Below are 19,311 nucleotides of genomic sequence, written 5' to 3' on the forward strand. Positions count from 1 at the left end.
AAGAAACCTTTTTGTTGTTGTTTTGCCTGAGCAAGACAGTTAACCCACTATTCCCCAGGCGACGAATAGGTGCATTTCGATTAAGGCAACCCCCGCACCTCTCTGACGGTTTTATTGTCCTGCCAAATAACCACATCATTTAATGGTTTCAACTGACTAGGTATCCCCCTTTCCTTTTCTTTGTTGGAGGTAGCCTAGGTCTCTGGTGGCGCCTTCAAAACAACTCAGAAGTCGGCAATCTCTGACTTCCATCTTCAGTGCGTTCAAGACAACTGGGAACTCTGAAAAAAAACAAGCTCAGACTGGGATTTTTGTTTTGTTTTGAACAGTCATCCAACTCGGAATCTCTGGCACCTGAAAATGACTGATGTCATGATTTGACCTCATTTTCCCCCCACTTCCCAGTTTGCTGGATAAACAGACACAATCCCTGTCACCATGCAATCCTTTGCCTATGCATTTCTGTGGAGATGTCTTATGGTTAAAAGCAGTGTTCGAATTTAGGGGGTATGTGAGGATATAGGCCTCATTAAAGAGACGTGCAAAAAGAGTATGCTACCACTTGTTTTCTTAGCCATAGGAAAAGCAAAGGTACAGCTTTTATAAAGCCACCGAGGCTATAACAATGATAAATGCCACAATTATTTCCTCAGTCTACTCGCCTATCGAAGGTCTTGCGCAGCCTTAACATCACATGAAAATGTGATTGGTTTATTAAATGCTCTGCAATGTAGAGCTATGCCTTAATGCAAAATACCAAAAAGTTAGAAACGGTATGGGTCTATGCATCGACCAAACAGCTTAACAGATCAAAATATTTATTATTCAGGAGCATCCCATTGAATCAGGCTATTAATTTCAGTGCAGTTGCGTTCTTATGCATATCCTTAGACTAAACGGAACTGAAAACAGATTTGATGCACATGAAGACCTATATTTAATCTGGAATTGACAAACAAAAGCATGACTAGGATCCCGACTTGCCCCCACGTCATATTTATTCCCAATTAGGCTAATGTATTTATATTAATTTGCATAGGCTAACCATTGTGATTAATGTTATTTACCATCTGATTTTTATGAATAAACAGGCATCAGGGTAAACATAATATCATTACAATGCCCCCCCCCCCCCCACACACACATTAATGTTACTTACCTTACAGATCACAAAGTGAACTAATTTACATTGATATTTTTTTGGTACATTTACATTTACATTTAAGTCATTTAGCAGACGCTCTTATCCAGAGCGACTTACAAATTGGTGCATTCACCTTATGACATCCAGTGGAACAACCACTTTACAATAGTGCATCTAAATATTTTAAGGGGGGGAGGGGGGGTGAGAAGGATTACTTTATCCTATCCTAGGTATTCCTTAAAGAGGTGGGGTTTCAGGTACGTATGTCAATTTACTTTCTGATTTTTTTTGTGCCAATCATAGACTGAAATACAGAATTTTGGTGTGTGGAATAGAGAGGATGTGGGTATTGTGTGGATGGGAGGCTCTGCCTGTCACTTTTTTTTTTCAACAGGTAGTGGACTCAAAGAGGCAAACTGCAAAGTCCAGGCGCTGTCCAGTGTTTGCAGTGCTAGTGTTTTTAGCTAATCGGTGCAGCTCACATTATGTGCCCAGTATGATAGTTTTCTTGCTCTTTCTTAGCAGATAATGATAACATGACAACAGTAGCTGTAGATGATGTAATGAAAAGTTGGAGGGTGGTTGGTAATGGAGGACATCAGGTGGTCCCACATCTGGGTGTTGGGCAGAACCGCTAGGTCCTGGAGAACAGGAGCAGAGTAAAGGGAACAAGGTAGGAGACAGAAGTAAACAAGCAAACACACAGGTTAAATGATTATCAGGTATGTAAAAATACAGCTATTGAATGATTTAATTGAAATATTTGAATAGACATGCAATAATGTTAATGGCAGACAGAAAAGAAAGGATACCTGTCTAATTTTTGATGTCAGTGGGGTTGGTAAGGGATGGTCCCTGGAAAAGATAGAGAGATGAGTTGTGAGAGAAACTCCAGGGTGGTGTCATGACCAGTGCAGTCATACACCTTAACAGTACCTACCTGGAAGTGGCGGTTATTTAACGTGACCCCGTGGTTAACCTTGAGATTGACTATATGGAGAAACCACTGGGACAATGTTGGTACTGCTGACAGCATGGTGATGCCGCCCACCACGAGGCAGCATATGCAAATAGTTACCATCTGAGATTTTTATATTTCACCTTAACAAATGTTGACCCCAGCTTGGAGCAAAAGAGCACCGAGCTTTCCCGGGTCTCGCCTTCCTTTCGTCCTTCTTCCAAGCCAAGTCATTCACCCAGATGTTGAAGCACTTTGTCCACTTGATTCTTCTGCGCTCTGTCCATGCTCAGTCTCACCTTGATTGATAATATAAATAAATGCAATGCTTATATATCTCTTGGAATGCCAGAAAATAAATTAACAGCGGACAATTTTTACCTGGTCAAAAACCTCCACATCCTTCTCAGTCCGTGCCTGAAGGTGGTCTTCGAAGGCGTTCTGATCTGGTTCAACAACTTACATCACATCAGGTGGAATATCAGTGATCTCAAAGTATGTTATACAAACAGCAAAAGAAAAACACTAAGTCAGTCAAAAAATATATATTCTACAGTATATGCAATAATGTTATACACAATTGCATTGTTTTTGTCTGTTAACTGCTGAGGCTCATAGAAAATAAAACAAATTGGATCCCAAATTTTTTTTAAAAGTACAGACACCATGTTAATCCCTTTTCATTCATGTAAACCATTAGCAACCTAGCCAAACTCCATTACCTTACTTACAATTGGGAAAATACCAACCAGTTTTTCACTCAGTTAAAACTTCCTTCAAATATCAACAAACTCATTGACTATGTAATTAACCATGTCACCTCAATATTTTGAGTCATATTTTATTTTTGCACATTTACACTCCTTGAATTAATCGGGTAAAATTATGGCACGGAGAAACGTTTGTTTTCAGAACTAACGTTAGTCATTCTCCATAATGAAGAAGAAATGTTAAATATCTCACAACCTTACTTCTTTGACGTCACAGTTCCCCTAGAGGCAGTAATTATATACACTGCTCAAAAAAATTACAAAAAACACTTAAACAACACAATGTAACTCCAAGTCAATCACACTTCTGTGAAATCAAACTGTCCACTTAGGAAGCAACACTGATTGACAATACATTTCATATGCTGTTGTGCAAATGGAATAGACAACAGGTGGAAATTATAGGCAATTAGCAAGACACCCCCAATAAAGGAGTGGTTCTGCAGGTGGTGACGTCTCAGTTCCTATGCTTCCTGGCTGATGTTTTGGTCTCTTTTGAATGCTGGCGGTGCTTTCACTCTAGTGGTAGCATGAGACGGAGTCTACAACCCACACAAGTGGCTCAGGTAGTGCAGCTCATCCAGGATGGCACATCAATGCGAACTGTGGCAAGAAGGTTTGCTGTGTCTGTCAGCGTAGTGTCCAGAACATGGAGGCGCTACCAGGAGACAGGCCAGTACATCTGGAGATGTGGAGGAGGCCGTATGAGGGCAACAACCCAGCAGCAGGACCGCTACCTCCGCCTTTGTGCAAGGAGGAGCACTGCCAGAGCCCTGTAAAATGACTTCCAGCAGGCCACAAATGTGCATGCGTCTGATCAAACGGTCAGAAACAGACTCCATGAGGGTGGTATGAGGGCCCGACGTCCACAGGTGGGGGTTGTGCTTACAGCCCAACACAGTGCAGGATGTTTGGCATTTGCCAGAGAACACCAAGATTGGAAAATTCGCCACTGGCGCCCTGTGCTCTTCACAGATTAAAGCAGGTTCACACTGAGCACATGTGACAGACGTGACAGAGTCTGGAGACGCCGTGGAGAACATTCTGCTGCCTGCTGCAACATCCTCCAGCATGACCGGTTTGTCGGTGGGTCAGTCATGGTGTGGGAGGCCGCACAGCCCTCCATGTGCTCGCCAGAGGTAGCCTGACTGCCATTAGGTATCGAGATGAGATCCTCAGACCCCTTGTGAGACCATATGCTGGTGTGGTTGGCCATGGGTTCCTCCTAATGCAAGACAATGCTAGACCTCATGTGGCTGGAGTGTGTCAGCAGTTCCTGCAAGAGGAAGGCATTGATGCTATGGACTGGTCCGCCCATTCCCCAGACCTGAATCCAATTGGGGCATCATGTCTCGCTTCATCCACCAACGACACGTTGCACCACAGACTGTCCAGGAGTTGGCGGATGCTTTAGTCCAGGTCTGGGAGGAGATCCCTCAGGAGACCAACCGCCACCTCATCAGGAGCATGCCCAGTTGTTGTAGGGAGGTCATACAGGCATGTGGAGGCCACACACACTACTGAGCCTCATTTTGACTTGTTTTAAGGACATTACATCAAAGTTGGATCAGCCTGTAATGTGGTTTTCCACTTTAATTTTGAGTTTCACTCTGAATCCAGACCTCCATGGGTTGATACATTTGATTTCCATTGATAATTTTTGTGTGATTTTGTTGTCAGCACATTCAACTATGTGAAGAAAAAAGTATTTAATAAGAATATTTCATTCATTCAGGTCTTTTAGTGTTCCCTTTATTTTTTGAGCAGTGTACATACATTAAATGCAAATACCTGGGAGGCAAAATAAACTAAATTAAACATAAAAATGTGTCCATACACATGGCATATGTTTGAGTACCACCTTGACATCTCTGATCTGCTTGCCTCAATAAATGAATACTAGAACATTAGTAGCCAGGATAAGCTATTTCAAATCAAACTTTGTCACATGCACCGAATACAAGTGTAGACCTTACCGTGAAATGCTTACTTACAAGCCCTTAACCAACAGTGCAGTTCAAGAAGATTAAGAAAATATATCGTAAAAAAATAAAATACAAAATAATTCAAAGTACCACAATGACATAACAATAGCAAGGCTATGTCATGGAGGTGAAAGAGGACCCAAAAGCGACTTGGAGAGAATCTCATCCTTAACCACTGCGTGGAGTCCCTCCAGAAAACGAGCGAGCAGCGCCGGCTCGTTCCACTCACTAGAGGCAGCAAGAGTGCGAAACTCAATAGAATAATCCGTTATGGACCGTTCACCTTGGCATAAGGAAGCCAGGGCCCTAGAAGCCTCCCTACCAAAAACTGAACGGTCAAAAACCCGAATCATCTCCTCTTTAAAGTTCTGGAACTTGTTAGAGCAATCAGCCCTTGCCTCCCAGATAGCTGTGCCCCATTCTCGAGCCCGGCCAGTAGAGTGAAATGACGTAAGCAACCCGAGCTCTCTCTCTAGAGTATGTGTTGGGTTGGAGAGAGAACACAATCTCACACTGCGTGAGAAAGGAGCGGCACTCAGTGGGCTGCCCGGAGTAGCAAGGTGGGTTATTAACCCTAGGTTCTGGAGGCTCGACAGGCCAGGAAGTAACAGGTGGCACGAGACGTAGACTCTGGAACTGTCCAGAGAGGTCGGAAACCTGAGCGGCCAGGTTCTCCACGGCATGGCGAGCAGCAGACAATTCCTGCTCGTGTCTGCCGAGCATGGCTCCTTGGATCTCGACGGCAGTGTAACGAGCGTCTGAAGTCGCTGGGTCCATTCCTTGGTCGGTTCCTTCTGTCATGGAGGTGAAAGAGGACCCAAAAGCGACTTGGCGAAAACAGAGTCTTTAATCCAGTAAAGTAAATACAAACAAAAAAACACAACTTTCACTCGATATGACGAGGACAAACTGGAGACTCGAACTTGAACAGCAGGTGAACAGCAGGTTGCCTCGGGAAGGCACTTGAACCAGACAGACTCAGACACCTGCTCACCACGCAGCATCTGAGGAAAACACGAAGGGCATACACAAACACAGCACGGTGAATACCAAACAAGGAACCGACAGGACAGGAACGGAACACAAAGGAAGAAATAGGGACTCTAATCAGGGGAAAGGATCGGGAACAGGTGTGGGAAGACTAAATGATTGATTAGGGGAATAGGAACAGCTGGGAGCAGGAACGGAACGATAGAGAGAAGAGAGAGCGAGAGAGTGAGAGAGGGAGGGGGAGAGAGAGGGATAGAAAGAGGGAAAGAACCTAATAAGACCAGCAGAGGGAAACGAATAGAATGGGAAGCACAGGGACAAGACAAGATAATAAATGACAAAACATGACAGGCTATATACAGGGGGTACCGAATCAGTGTGCGGGGTACAGGTTAGCTGAGGTCATTTGTACAGGTAGGGTGGAGTGACTATGCATAGATAATAAACAGCAAGTAGCAGCAGTGTACAAAATAAATGGGTGGGGGTGTCAATGAACAGCAGCAGCGTATCTAGTCTCCTAACAATTGCATAAAGGTGCAAGTTAGACAAGTCATCTTTTGTTTGCATGTTTTTTAAATATATATTTTTAATTAACCTTTATTTAACTAGGCAGGTCAGTTAAGAACATATCCTTATTTACAATGACAACCTACCACGGCCAAACGCTACCCCGGACGACACTGGGCCAATTGTGCGCTGCCCTGCGGGACTCCCAATCACGGCTGGTTGTGATACAGCCTGGAAACGAACCAAGGTCTGTAGTGATGCCTTTAGTACTGAGATGCAGTGCCTTAGACCGCTGCACCACTCGGGAGTCCCGAGCATGTCTTTTTTTGGGGCCTGTCAATGTTGAGTGATCACACATCCCTCAGCACACATGGGTTTCTTTGCCTGCTTGCAAATGTGTGCTAAAAGTGTGGATGTTTCATAGTATTTCTGATTATCTTAACTCACCACCACCACCAATTCATTTTATTTTTCACAGATATCCACGGAACCACGACCGCAATATAGGCCTACACTCAGATCAAATCAAATCAAATCAAATCAAATTTAGCAGATGTTAATGCGAGTGTAGCAAAATGCTTGTGCTTCTAGTTCCGACAATGCAGTAATAACCAACAAGTAATCTAACTAACAATTCCAAAACTACTGTCTTATACACAGTGTAAGGGGATAAAGAATATGTACATAAGGATATATGAATGAGTGATGGTACAGAGCAGCATAGGCCAGATACAGTAGATGGTGTCGTGTACAGTATATACATATGAGATGGCTATGTAAACAAAGTGGCATAGTTAAAGTGGCAAGTGATACATGTATTACATAAGGATGCAGTCGATGATATAGAGTACAGTATATACGTATGCATATGAGATGAATAATGTAGGGTAAGTAACATTATATAAGGTAGCATTGTTTAAAGTGGCTAGTGATATATTTACATCATTTCCCATCAATTCCCATTATTAAAGTGGCTGGAGTTGAGTCAGTGTCAGTGTGTTGGCAGCAGCCACTCGATGTTAGTGGTGGCTGTTTAACAGTCTGATGGCCTTGAGATAGAAGCTGTTTTTCAGTCTCTCGGTCCCAGCTTTGATGCACCTGTACTGACCTCGCCTTCTGGATGATAGCGGGGGGAACAGGCAGTGGCTCGGGTGGTTGTTGTCCTTGATGATCTTTATGGCCTTCCTGTAACATCGGGTGGTGTAGGTGTCCTGGAGGGCAGGTAGTTTGCCCCCGGTGATGCATTGTGCAGACCTCAGTACCCTCTGGAGAGCCTTACGGTAGAGGGCGGAGCAGTTGCCGTACCAGGCGGCATCTGTAGAAGTTTGTGAGTGCTTTTGGTGACAAGCCGAATTTCTTCAGCCTCCTGAGGTTGAAGAGGCGCTGCTGCGCCTTCTTCACGATGCTGTCTGTGTGAGTGGACCAATTCAGTTTGTCTGTGATGTGTATGCCGAGGAACTTAAAACTTGCTACCCTCTCCACTACTGTTCCATCGATATGGATAGCGAGGTGTTCCCTCTGCTGTTTCCTGAAGTCCACAATCATCTCCTTAGTTTTGTTGACGTTGAGTGTGAGGTTATTTTCCTGACACCACAATCCGAGGGCCCTCACCTCCTCCCTGTAGGCCGTCTCGTCGTTGTTGGTAATCAAGCCTACCACTGTTGTGTCGTCCACAAACTTGATGATTGAGTTGGAGGCGTGCGTGGCCACGCAGTCGTGGGTGAACAGGGAGTACAGGAGAGGGCTCAGAACGCACCCTTGTGGGGCCCCAGTGTTGAGGATCAGCGGGGAGGAGATGTTGTTGCCTACCCTCACCACCTGGAGTCGGCCCATCAGGAAGTCCAGTACCCAGTTGCACAGGGCGGGGTCGAGACCCAGGGTCTCGAGCTTGATGACGAGCTTGGAGGGTACTATGGTGTTGAATGCCGAGCTGAGTGAGTGCTACGGGGCGGTAGTCGTTTAGCTCAGTTACCTTAGCTTTCTTGGGAACAGGAACAATGGTGGCCCTCTTGAAGCATGTGGGAACAGCAGACTGGTATAGGGATTGATTGAATATGTCCGTAAACACACCGGCCAGCTGGTCTGCGCATGCTCTGAGGGCGCGGCTGGGGATGCCGTCTGGGCCTGCAGCCTTGCGAGGGTTAACACGTTTAAATGTCTTACTCACCTCGGCTGCAGTGAAGGAGAGACCGCACGTTTCCGTTGCAGGCCGTGTCAGTGGCACTGTATTGTCCTCGAAGCGGGCAAAAAAGTTATTTAGTCTGCCTGGGAGCAAGACATCCTGGTCCGTGACGGGGCTGGATTTCTTCCTGTAGTCCGTGATTGACTGTAGACCCTGCCACATGCCTCTTGTGTCTGAGCCGTTGAATTGAGATTCTACTTTGTCTCTGTACTGACGCTTAGCTTGTTTCATAGCCTTGCGGAGGGAATAGCTGCACTGTTTGTATTCGGTCATGTTACCAGACACCTTGCCCTGATTAAAAGCAGTGGTTCACGCTTTCAGTTTCGAATGCTGCCATCAATCCACGGTTTCTGGTTAGGGAATGTTTTAATCGTTGCTATGGGAACGACCTCTTCAACGCACGTTCTAATGAACTCGCACACCGAATCAGCGTATTCGTCAATATTGTTAACTGACGCAATACGAAACATATCCCAGTCCACGTGATGGAAGCAGTCTTGGAGTGTGGAGTCAGCTTGGTCGGACCAGCGTTGGACAGACCTCAGCGTGGGAGCCTCTTGTTTTAGTTTCTGTCTGTGGGCAGGGATCAACAAAATGGAGTCGTGGTCAGCTTTTCCAAAGGGGGCGGGGCAGGGCCTTATATGCGTCCGGAAGTTAGAGTAACAATGATCCAAGGTTTTTCCACCCCTGGTTGCGCAATCGATATGCTGATAAAATTTAGGAAGTCTTGTTTTCAGATTAGCCTTGTTAGCCTCTGGATAAATGGTTTCCAGTTTGCAAAGAGTTAAATAAAGTTCGTTCAGAGCTATCGATGTGTCTGCTTGAGGGGGGATATATACGGCTGTGATTATAATCGAAGAGAATTCTCTTGGTAAGTAATGCGGTCTAAATTTGATTGTGAGGAATTCTAAATCAGGTGAACAGAAGGATTTGAGTTCCTGTATGTTTCTTACATCACACCATGTCTCGTTAGCCATAAGGCATACGCCCCCGCCCCTCTTCTTACCAGAAAGATGTCTGTTTCTGTCGGCGCGATGCGTGGAGAAACCCGTTGACTGCACCGCATCGGATAGCGTCTCTCCAGTGAGCCATGTTTCCGTGAAGCAAAGATAAACAAACTAACAGGATTCTTCCGCTGTCCCCATAAGAGAACTCTTTTTGGTGCCAGGTAGAACCCCTTCTGTGCCTAGGTAGAACCCTTTTGGGCTCCATTCCACAGAGGGTTCTACATGGAACCAAAAATACTTTTACCTGGAACCAAAAGGTTTTCTCCCTTGGTGACACCCAAAGAACCCTTTTGGAACCCCTATCTCAAAGCGTGTACTCAACAAGTTTAGACTGTTAAGTTTACACCATTTGATTCTGTAGTCAAACACCACCTTTAAAGGTTTTCGTCAACCTCTGCTCAGACTTAAATCGCAGTGTTCCAAGAACCTCCACCAGGGGTGACTGTAGTATCCTCAAACGGACAAAAAGGAGACGCAAGAGGCAACCCACACTCCTTTTAGATCCCAAGGGGTCTTTATCTCCATACTGTATGCTCTCACTCTCATCACTATCTCCCTTGTCATCTTCTCAAGTATTTGCTTGGAACTCCATCCATACACACACACACACACACACACACACACACACACACACACACACACACACACACACACACACACACACACACACACACACACACACACACACACACACACACACACACACACACACACTATAGCATCTTACTTACATTTCTCACATTTTAGGCATCCAGCTAAGGCATTGGATGGATCATATTACACTGAGATGGACACAGGGGTATATGTACAGTCATTTCTAGTGTGGTGGCAAAGTAGTTGAACAGGAGAAGACAATGTGGTTACTTGTGGAGGGAGAACATTGAGGGTGGTGGGTTGAGCACCTGCAGTGAAGCTGATTGGTTGCTCTGGCTCATCACATCTTGACTGGAAGAAAGAGATTTAGAAAGTAGCTTGACATTGCCATAGTTCAACAGCTGAAAAGCCCTCAATAACATATTCCCAGAGATAGCAATATATGCAGTATTCACTGAATGAAGTAGCCCACCCATCCCCATTTACAACTGTATTAATCAATTAAATAATTTATACTATAGCACATTCAATTACATTATTACAGTAGACTATAGACTACTCCTGTATCTACCTTGTACAATAACGTAATCATTGAATGAAATAGCGTACCCATCCACATTTACAATTGATCAATTAGATAAATAATACCAGCACATACAGTTACATTGTTGTAGAATAGGCTGCTACTGTATCCACACTATATAAGGATACCGTTGTGATGTTGTCAGGCTTAATTTTAGGACTTCGATCGAAGTTGCATGTTGTACCTCATTTCCCTTTTACAGTGAAAAGTAGTTATTTAATTTACAATTGAATTCATCCGTTAAGTAAATAATACTAGCACATCAAATTACATTATTGTACACTATCCTACTCTATTTAGGCTAGTGTTATTTACGCTATCGACACAGAAAATAATATTGCCTACGTGCTTTCGACAATACGTTATCAACAAAAAATATATATATTTTCAAATAAACCACATTAGGCCTACATTAACACAGTAGGCCTAAATAGTTCCTAACAGTATCACAACTTAAATATAGCCTACTTACTCCTCAATTGGATCAAGGACATAATTATTTTCATTATCTCTAATGAAACTATCATGGGCAGACACTCGAAAATCACTTTTGCCACTTGTAAAAAAGAAAAAATGAATATATGTGTCGCCGAGCTCTCAAATACCATGCCAGTCTCTCACTCTATGAACAGTCACTGCAATCCGGATTCCTTGTTACGTCCTTACCCTAAACCCTAAACTAACACTAAACTTAAATTGAAATGTATACTTGACAGAGGTATGGACATCCCAAGGATTCTGAATAGCACGGACCCTCTGAGAAAGTCTATGAACTGTTTTATTCGACTGAAGGGACATCCCAAGGATCCCGAAACTCCTCTGAAAGCCTTATTGGTTGAAACTCTTATTGAGCGTCTGATGTGGAACTGGTAACAACATAGTATGTGATAACAACATTTAGATCTGTTTTCAGCAAGATAAAATAGGGAAAGACAAATTATCTATAGATTGGGCATCATCCTTTCTAGGCCATTAGCGATAACAGGAAATGCACAAGCCGTAGGCTACACTATAGTTCAATGTGGCTACGTTGGAATGTCTGCTTGCACGGGAGAAATTGTACGTTTCTAACATTTATGGTTTAAATTTTATTTACATAAATATACTAAATATAAACTATGCACATTATGATTTTCATTAACACGCGATGCAGGCGTCACGCAGACGTTGGTATCATGTCATGTCAGGTGGTACGGTTGCCTAGGCTTATATATGTCCCTTATCACCCCCTATACATTTGGGTATCCATAAAAAGCAGGAAAAAAACTCACACTTTCCTACAACACAGAAATAAGACTCAAAACTACAGGGCTATTGAATGTGGGGACAGACCCCGGCTTGATGTTTACAACCACCATGGCGCACAGAATCCTCAGTCTTCTCGGTCTTCCAAACAAATTACTCCAGGCAAAAGCAATGGCTCTTTACACTGGAGTAAAAGTGGTCCGCAATGAGTTGGAGTGTGTCGAGAAACTGAGGTGCGAGTTCAAAGCCATTTGGGCACAGTGCAGTGCCAGTGGCACTGATGCAGCATCCCCAGCTCGAAGCAAACAACAACGTTATGGAGGCCCTGTGTGCCCTTGACCCAGAGACCCATGACTTCGATGTGAAACCACTGCTGGATCTAAGCAAAGCAGATTTGGTGGAAGCTGAGTTTAGTGTCGCTTGCCAGTTTTTGCCGCTCTGGCTCCAATGAGGACAAATTGCCCCCTTTTGATATCCTGCAACGATTATCTAGGCCTCTCTTCACTATGCTGACCATGCTGACTGCACTGGAACATGGACTGAGTTTTGAGGTGTCCACAGTTACCTGCGATAACTAATTGTCCACTTTGACAAGTGTTCAGTCAGCACAGAAGAAGCATGCTACACCTGAAGAAAGCTAAACTAATCACTCTAAAAATAAAAGGTTCCTGGAGTATCCGGGGGTTCTTCAAATTGAAACTGTGGGGGAACCCCTATAAGTTATTTGAAGAAAAGGGTTCTTCAAAGATTATAAGATTGTAATTATACAGATGACTGACAAAACATGCACAAGTCAGTTTTCATACCTTGGATTTTGTGGTGAATTATGAATGAAAAAAACTGTTTTGATAATGGTTTTCATACACATACCTTCATACACATATCCATAATGTAGATGCTTATGGGACATCCATTCACTGAAGAGGTAAGGGAGGAGGATGGTAAATGTGATCTGTGTAACATGCCAATACTAATTGACATACCTTTGTATGCCTCCTCATCTGTATACCCGCAGACAGACAAAACAAAAGTGAGTAGCTCAGTCATCTGTGCCCAACACAGCTAGCCTTCGACATATCCTTATAGCCTACATATTCTTACCTCTTTGTTGATTGATATCCATTGAATTGTGTCCATTTTCAGGTTTAGAAAGATTTTCACAAATATGAAAAGATAGATGGTATAATCATAGAACAATATCAATTTAGATCATTCAAGGGACAGATCTTACCTTAAATCGAGATCGTTACATTTTTCAGTGAAGTGCCTGCACATGCTGTCCTTTCAATTTCAAATCCAAATGTTTCAGTTGGGCAGTCAGGTTCCTGCAAGAACCTCCACCAATTAAGGAGGTTCATCAATGAACCCCACCTCCTATGGGGTTCTTGGAAAAACCTTTTGGAGGCCATTTTCAATGCCAAGAACCCTGAGGTTCTTCGAAAAACTTTGAGGATCTAAGAAGAACCCTTGTTGAACTCCGCATGTTTTGAGTGTACCGCTGTTTTGTTCTGTTCCATTCGTTCACATTTGCAGTTTTGTCGGTATTCTAAGCAAAAACTGCTATTCAATATTATTACTTGCTTGCATGAATAACTAGGCAACTATTTTCAGCATGCATTAGTATGCATTATTTTGATAAGACAGCTGTGTGTACTGTTTGTAATAGGTGAATTGCCATATCTATCTTGTAGCCTATAGTCATTACCTAAATGGCCTTGCTGTTGGATGCTGTCCATTGTGCTGCTACAGCACAGCAGAGATAGGCTACAGATTTCAAAAGCACTCAATAATCTCACAGTCTCTGCATTTTATCTTTGTGTTTATTGTGGTATAGCGTGATTATATAAGCAGAATTCAATATTATTCCAATGCAAGAACCCTCCCTCCCAAATAAATGTTATGCCTCGCCAATTTCAACTGTGCCCGTAGTCATTGTATCCTGGCGCCAGGTCTGAATAGGCCTATAGCAAATGCAGCATATGGCATTCATTTTTCACATGCAAATAGCACTTTTCGGGTAGTGTTCAATGCGTGCCATTCAATGAGAGCAGCATTTATTTTTCAACTCTAAGCAATGAGCCCAATCAGTCCTCCACGGCAACAAAGTCATAAACAACAGAGTAGGCTAAAAGTCCTTAGTTTTGAGGTTATGCTCAGGTAAAACAATTCAACCAATCTATATTTCCAAGTCCGATTCTTAAAGATTGAGGGCTATTAAATTAATGGGAATTACTTGAAATCTGACAGACTTTGGCCTAATCGTAATATGATCTGTAGTAGAAAGCAATGGGTCAGAAGAAGCCTACATAAAGTAAAATGCAACGTCTGTTTATGGGCAGCATGTAAACCATTACTTATCCTTCATGTCAATAGCTCTAGAGGGGAAAGTAACTGAAAGTAATCAGATTATGTTGCTGAGTTGGGTAATCCAAAAAATTACCTATTACAATTTTGGACAGGTAACTAGTAACTATTTGATTACATTTAGAAAGTAACCTACTCAAACCTGGCCATTGCTGAATTAGCTTAATTAGCACGTTCAGTTCAACATGTCGCTGTGTTTTTCCCCATTGTCTCTCACAGTCTTCTTCACAAGGAAATGCAGAGGTGTTTCGCTAAGCAATGAGTAGAGACGGTCTCAGCCCAGCGTTAAACTCATCTCAGCTTCGTTCACAATGAGGTGTGGATAAGGGGGTTGGTACGCATAGTATGTACCATAAGATTGTGGTTTTGGCATTGGTGCTGTTCCCAAAGCGCTACATTGGCAAATCTCAGTCATTGGGTTTGATACAGTGTTTAACTGATACTAACTGTATGCCAGAGTTCAAAAGACATGCAACCCACACACATCATACACAAATATTATACTTTGACAACATAGCACTACACATACTGTAGAACAGACTAAGCATTCCAATTGTCATCTACAGATGAACGTGTGAATCATCACTGTTCTATAAGAACTGTAAATATAATATTTCTTATTTTTAAAGGCAGTCAAAAATGTGATTTATATGTACTATATTTCCACACTATGAGGTTAGAACAATACTGTGAAATTGTGAAAATTATGATAATTTTTGTGTAAGAGCTGTTTGGAAAGACTGCCTGAAATTTCAGCCTGTTTTGGTGGGATGGAGATTTGGCCTGCCTGGTGACATTAGAAATTATAAGATATTGAGATAAAAATGGCCGGATTGGACCTTTAACTTTTGGAGCACTTTTCATTTATGTAATGTAAAGTGTTTTAAAAAAAGCTAGTGGTCCAATCCAGCCTTTTTTATCTCAATATCATATCATCTCAAAGTGCTTTAAATATTAAAGAGTGAAAGTAAAGACATGCAATTTTGAAAACAAAAACAAATCATTCATGGCTTGGAAGGGTTGAGTAAAGGCAGTTCAGATATCAAACAGATGGAGGTTTCAGACCGGTCTTGAACTGTTCATCAGGGAACCCCGGGACTTGCCATCTCTGAAAGATGCTTCTCTGTAGTAGTCTCTGAAGTCAGACTCGATAGGTAAAACTCCACTAGTACCGATATGTAGCATGCTGGGTGACGTCACGACAGAAACAAAGGCGCCAGAAAAGCACACTGGACATCAGTCCAGACTAGTCAGCCTTGGAGCTAACCACTTAAGAAAACTGCTCAAAACGGTAACTTCAGCATCCTTATCTCAAAAACAAACATCCCCTTACTTTCAATCAAAATATGACCTAGTTAGCTTGCTAAACTTCTTGATGACAGTGAAATATTTTATGGCGAAACCAACTGACTTGCCAGTCATACCATGCTGATAGATAACAAATTAGAAGATAATTAGAAGATAAAAAGATAATTCAAAAAATGTAATCAAAAATCCCCAAAAATGATTCAATATTTACAAATGTACAGGAGCTCATAGCCTAGGGTATCAAACTCATTCCATGGAGGGCCTAGTGTCTGCAGGTTTTTCCTTTCAATTAAGACCTAGAAAAGCAGGTGAGGGGAGTTCTTTACTAATTAGTGAACTTAATTAATCAATCAAGTACGAGGGAGGAGCGAAAACCAGACACTTGGCCCTCCGTGGAATGAGTTTGACACATATGGCCTAGCCTATTCCAGCGCCATTGCTAAAATGGAATTACTGATATGACATTACTGATATGATTGAAGAAACCCAGGTTAAGACATAACTCTGCAAGATTATTATTCAAAACAGACCAGCTTCTGCATTCAGAATGAATGGAGGAGTATCGCCGAAGCACCAAAACAATAAGAAAGTCGATTTATGCATGTGTTTTGTAATATCCTGATATAGTTCAATGTAAATAATGACAGTTGTGTCACAGTGCATGCTTGTTGTTTTTTTGCAAATGGTTGACTGTCTTTCTATTGTTAGCCTCTTCACTCCAGGAGAGCAGTACATGTAACATTACAGGTCTCTCTGAATGAAGTGGCTAGCTACAGCGAGCGATAAAACTAAACTGGTAACCCGAAAGGTAGCCTGTGAAAATCATCCTAGCATATGGCTAACACTGCTAACAAAACAGTGGGTTGTGATTATATTGGTGATATAGGAGCAATTGCTATTAATCCCAATGTTAGTTTAAGACCCGAAGCCAATTGTCTCTAACCAAGATTGTGTACGAAAACACTCAACACAAGCAGTGTGTTTCACGTTGTCTTATGTTATTTTTGTTTGAATGGCACCATTGATTATAGTTGTATCTTTTGCTGTAGACGTTGCTACAAAGTAACTAGCTATCTAATCAAAACCGTTCATGTACACTTGTATATTGTTTAAAGGTGCTGAGCCACTCAAATAGGGGTGATGGGGCAAACAAAATGTAAAAAAAATCTGTTTCCAAAAGAAAGGAAAAGACAGGAATTGTGGCTATCAGAAGCACAGGACAGGACAGTTTTCAATTGTGGTTTCCCAAACCAGGATCAAGGATTTGTGAGGTTCCTATCTATAGGTTGACAAGATTAACTTATTTTAGACATCATGTCATATCAGTCAACAGGGCTTGACATTCATGTAAATTTGCTAGTGGCAAACCGGCCCATAACGTGGGCCATTGGTGAATTTTTATGTTGTGAATGTGCAGAATAACAAACATGTCTATTCGAATTACACACCAAATTTCAAACCATGAAGAACACGTGATGCTGATGGTTCATTGACTTGTGCAGGACCTGCGGCCTACAAATTACAATTATAGGCTAGTGAATTTGTTTTTAATGTTGAATACAAACAGGGCCTATTTTACTTTTTTTCATAATATTTGCCCAAATGTTGTATGTATGATTTCCTCTTTCACTAATGTTGCTTCATTCCTTCCTCGCTCTCAACAGTTAAATTAAATAACTTTCATTGTCCTTCTCGTCATGACATCATTGGTGATTTTAGCATGTCAAACTTGGTGGGGCAAACTAAAAAAAAACATTTAGATGCATGCCAGCAAAGCCACTACACAACACTAAACAATACATTAATTGCACTATAATGGTAACAAACGGTGCTCACAAACTGTGGGCCTAGATAAAGCTGTCCCAAAAGCAGAGCTTTCTTTTCAGCACCATTGAGTGAATCATTACCACTGCTACACCTGGCTATCAGCGTAGCCTTGTCTGGCATTGAAACAGTTCAGTCAGCCTCATTTCCTACCTTAAAAAAAACATAGCTGATATGGCTGACTTGCTTAAACAAATGTGGTTTCTACTGCCAATTGAGATGTACAAACTATGGTATAAAGGGACGACGAGCGGATAAGAGGCAATCCTTCATTTCAATTAAGACATTAAATGAGCGAGCAAGGATGGATGTTAACAATTACACTATTTGTTCAGCACTTTTGAAATGTACAGCGACATAATTCAGAACATGGGCCGTTCTTACAGTATGCTCCATGTACACCAAGTCAGAAGCATATGATAAATAAAGGGAACATATACGCAGACAATGAAAGCTCTTACAGTATCCAATGATTACATTTCTCTAAAACAGGCAATAGGCCACCAAGTCAGAACAGTAGGCTAAGTTATGAGGGGGAAAGGAACCAAATTATTAGGGTGAAGGGCATGGGCTACTAAAAACTTACTACACAACATACACTTAATATTACTTCCTTAGCTACAGTATACATATCTCCCTGGCATACAAGACCCTTTTGGACTCTTGTTGTGCTTTTTGGACTCTTGTTGTGCTGTGCTCACTTGGACAAGAAGGTGGTGTGGCGGTCCTTGTGGGCAAATGTTGTCATCAATGTCTGGCATTCTCTGGATTGATGGTGCTCTCATGACAACTGGGAACTCTGGGGGGAAAAAACAAGGTTGAATAATGACGTCAGTGATCATCAGGTCGGAGCCCTAGAAAGAGGCCAAAGGTCCCGACATGGAATTCCGAGTTGGATGATCGTTCAAAATCTTCACAGTCAGAGCTAGTTTTTCCCCCAATTCCCAGTTGAATTGAACTCACTGAAGTCTGAGATTTCCTAGTCCTGAGTTTCCAGTTGTTTTGAACACAGCAGAAGTCATGCTGGATTGACAACATGGCCAATGTATTCAAACTTTTCTGGTCCATGGTGTTGAATGTTTATCCTTTTAAGCTTGGAAAAATTACCCTTAAACCCAAACTTGGACCACATACCTACTCCACTGAATAACAGGCTACTGATTGCTTTGCAACGCTTGCAGTTAGCTACTGATTCCTTCCAAACCACTCATGTTGAATTTGCGATTTCCAACTTGTTGTGTGATGTTTATGTCCAAAGGCCAACGAGCACCGATACGTTTTATCTGTAATTTATCTTCATATGACAAGGATTGAAAAGGATTTTCCAGGAGATTGCCAACGTGATGCATGATGATGACTGCTTATCTAGCTTGCTAGCATGATGTTAACATGATCAGTCCAATCAATGCTACAGTAGATATAACGTGATTTGTCGTAATTTTATCTGTGGCTAATGACCTTGAGCCTTCTTGGATGGGCTCTTCTAATATAACTCTATGGCAGCACCCAAGGTGTTCATTTTAGAGCTCTGCCCGTAGATTTTGCTGTGATGTAGTGTCCCCATAAGCAGTTATTACTACATCATTATTTAATCCAGTATTATACATGAATGTGAGCAGTAGATGAGAATGTAGTATCAGTAGACAAAACATGAACCTGAACTAATAAGCTTAACCTGAACTTATTAGTTCAGGTTCATATTTTGTATACTGTTACTACATTCTCATCTACTGCTCACATACATATATAATACTGAATTAAATAAGGATGTAGTAATAACTGCTTACTGTACCTCTCTCCACTGATCTCCACAGCGACCTGCTCAAACGGTTCCAGGACTCTACACACCG

General features: G+C 42.2%; 1 long non-coding RNA gene across 2 annotated transcripts in view; it reads right to left on the reverse strand.

Moving 5' to 3' along the window:
- Positions 1-1,320: 1,320 nt before the first annotated feature.
- Positions 1,321-19,311, reverse strand: part of LOC124001156 — a 47,043-nt gene continuing 29,052 nt past the window's right edge. Inside the window, exons 2-5 of one of the 2 annotated variants that reach the window (XR_006832745.1) lie at positions 2,484-2,560; positions 2,246-2,401; positions 1,957-1,999; positions 1,321-1,785 (exon numbers count right to left, since the gene is read on the reverse strand). This is a non-coding gene — a long non-coding RNA (uncharacterized LOC124001156). Of the gene's footprint in view, positions 1,786-1,956; positions 2,000-2,245; positions 2,402-2,483; positions 3,169-19,311 lie in introns of those variants that run through there. The other variant, XR_006832744.1, reaches the window with a different exon arrangement.

Source organism: Oncorhynchus gorbuscha, linkage group LG17 (assembly GCF_021184085.1).
Source record: "Oncorhynchus gorbuscha isolate QuinsamMale2020 ecotype Even-year linkage group LG17, OgorEven_v1.0, whole genome shotgun sequence".
NCBI lineage: Eukaryota > Metazoa > Chordata > Actinopteri > Salmoniformes > Salmonidae > Oncorhynchus > Oncorhynchus gorbuscha.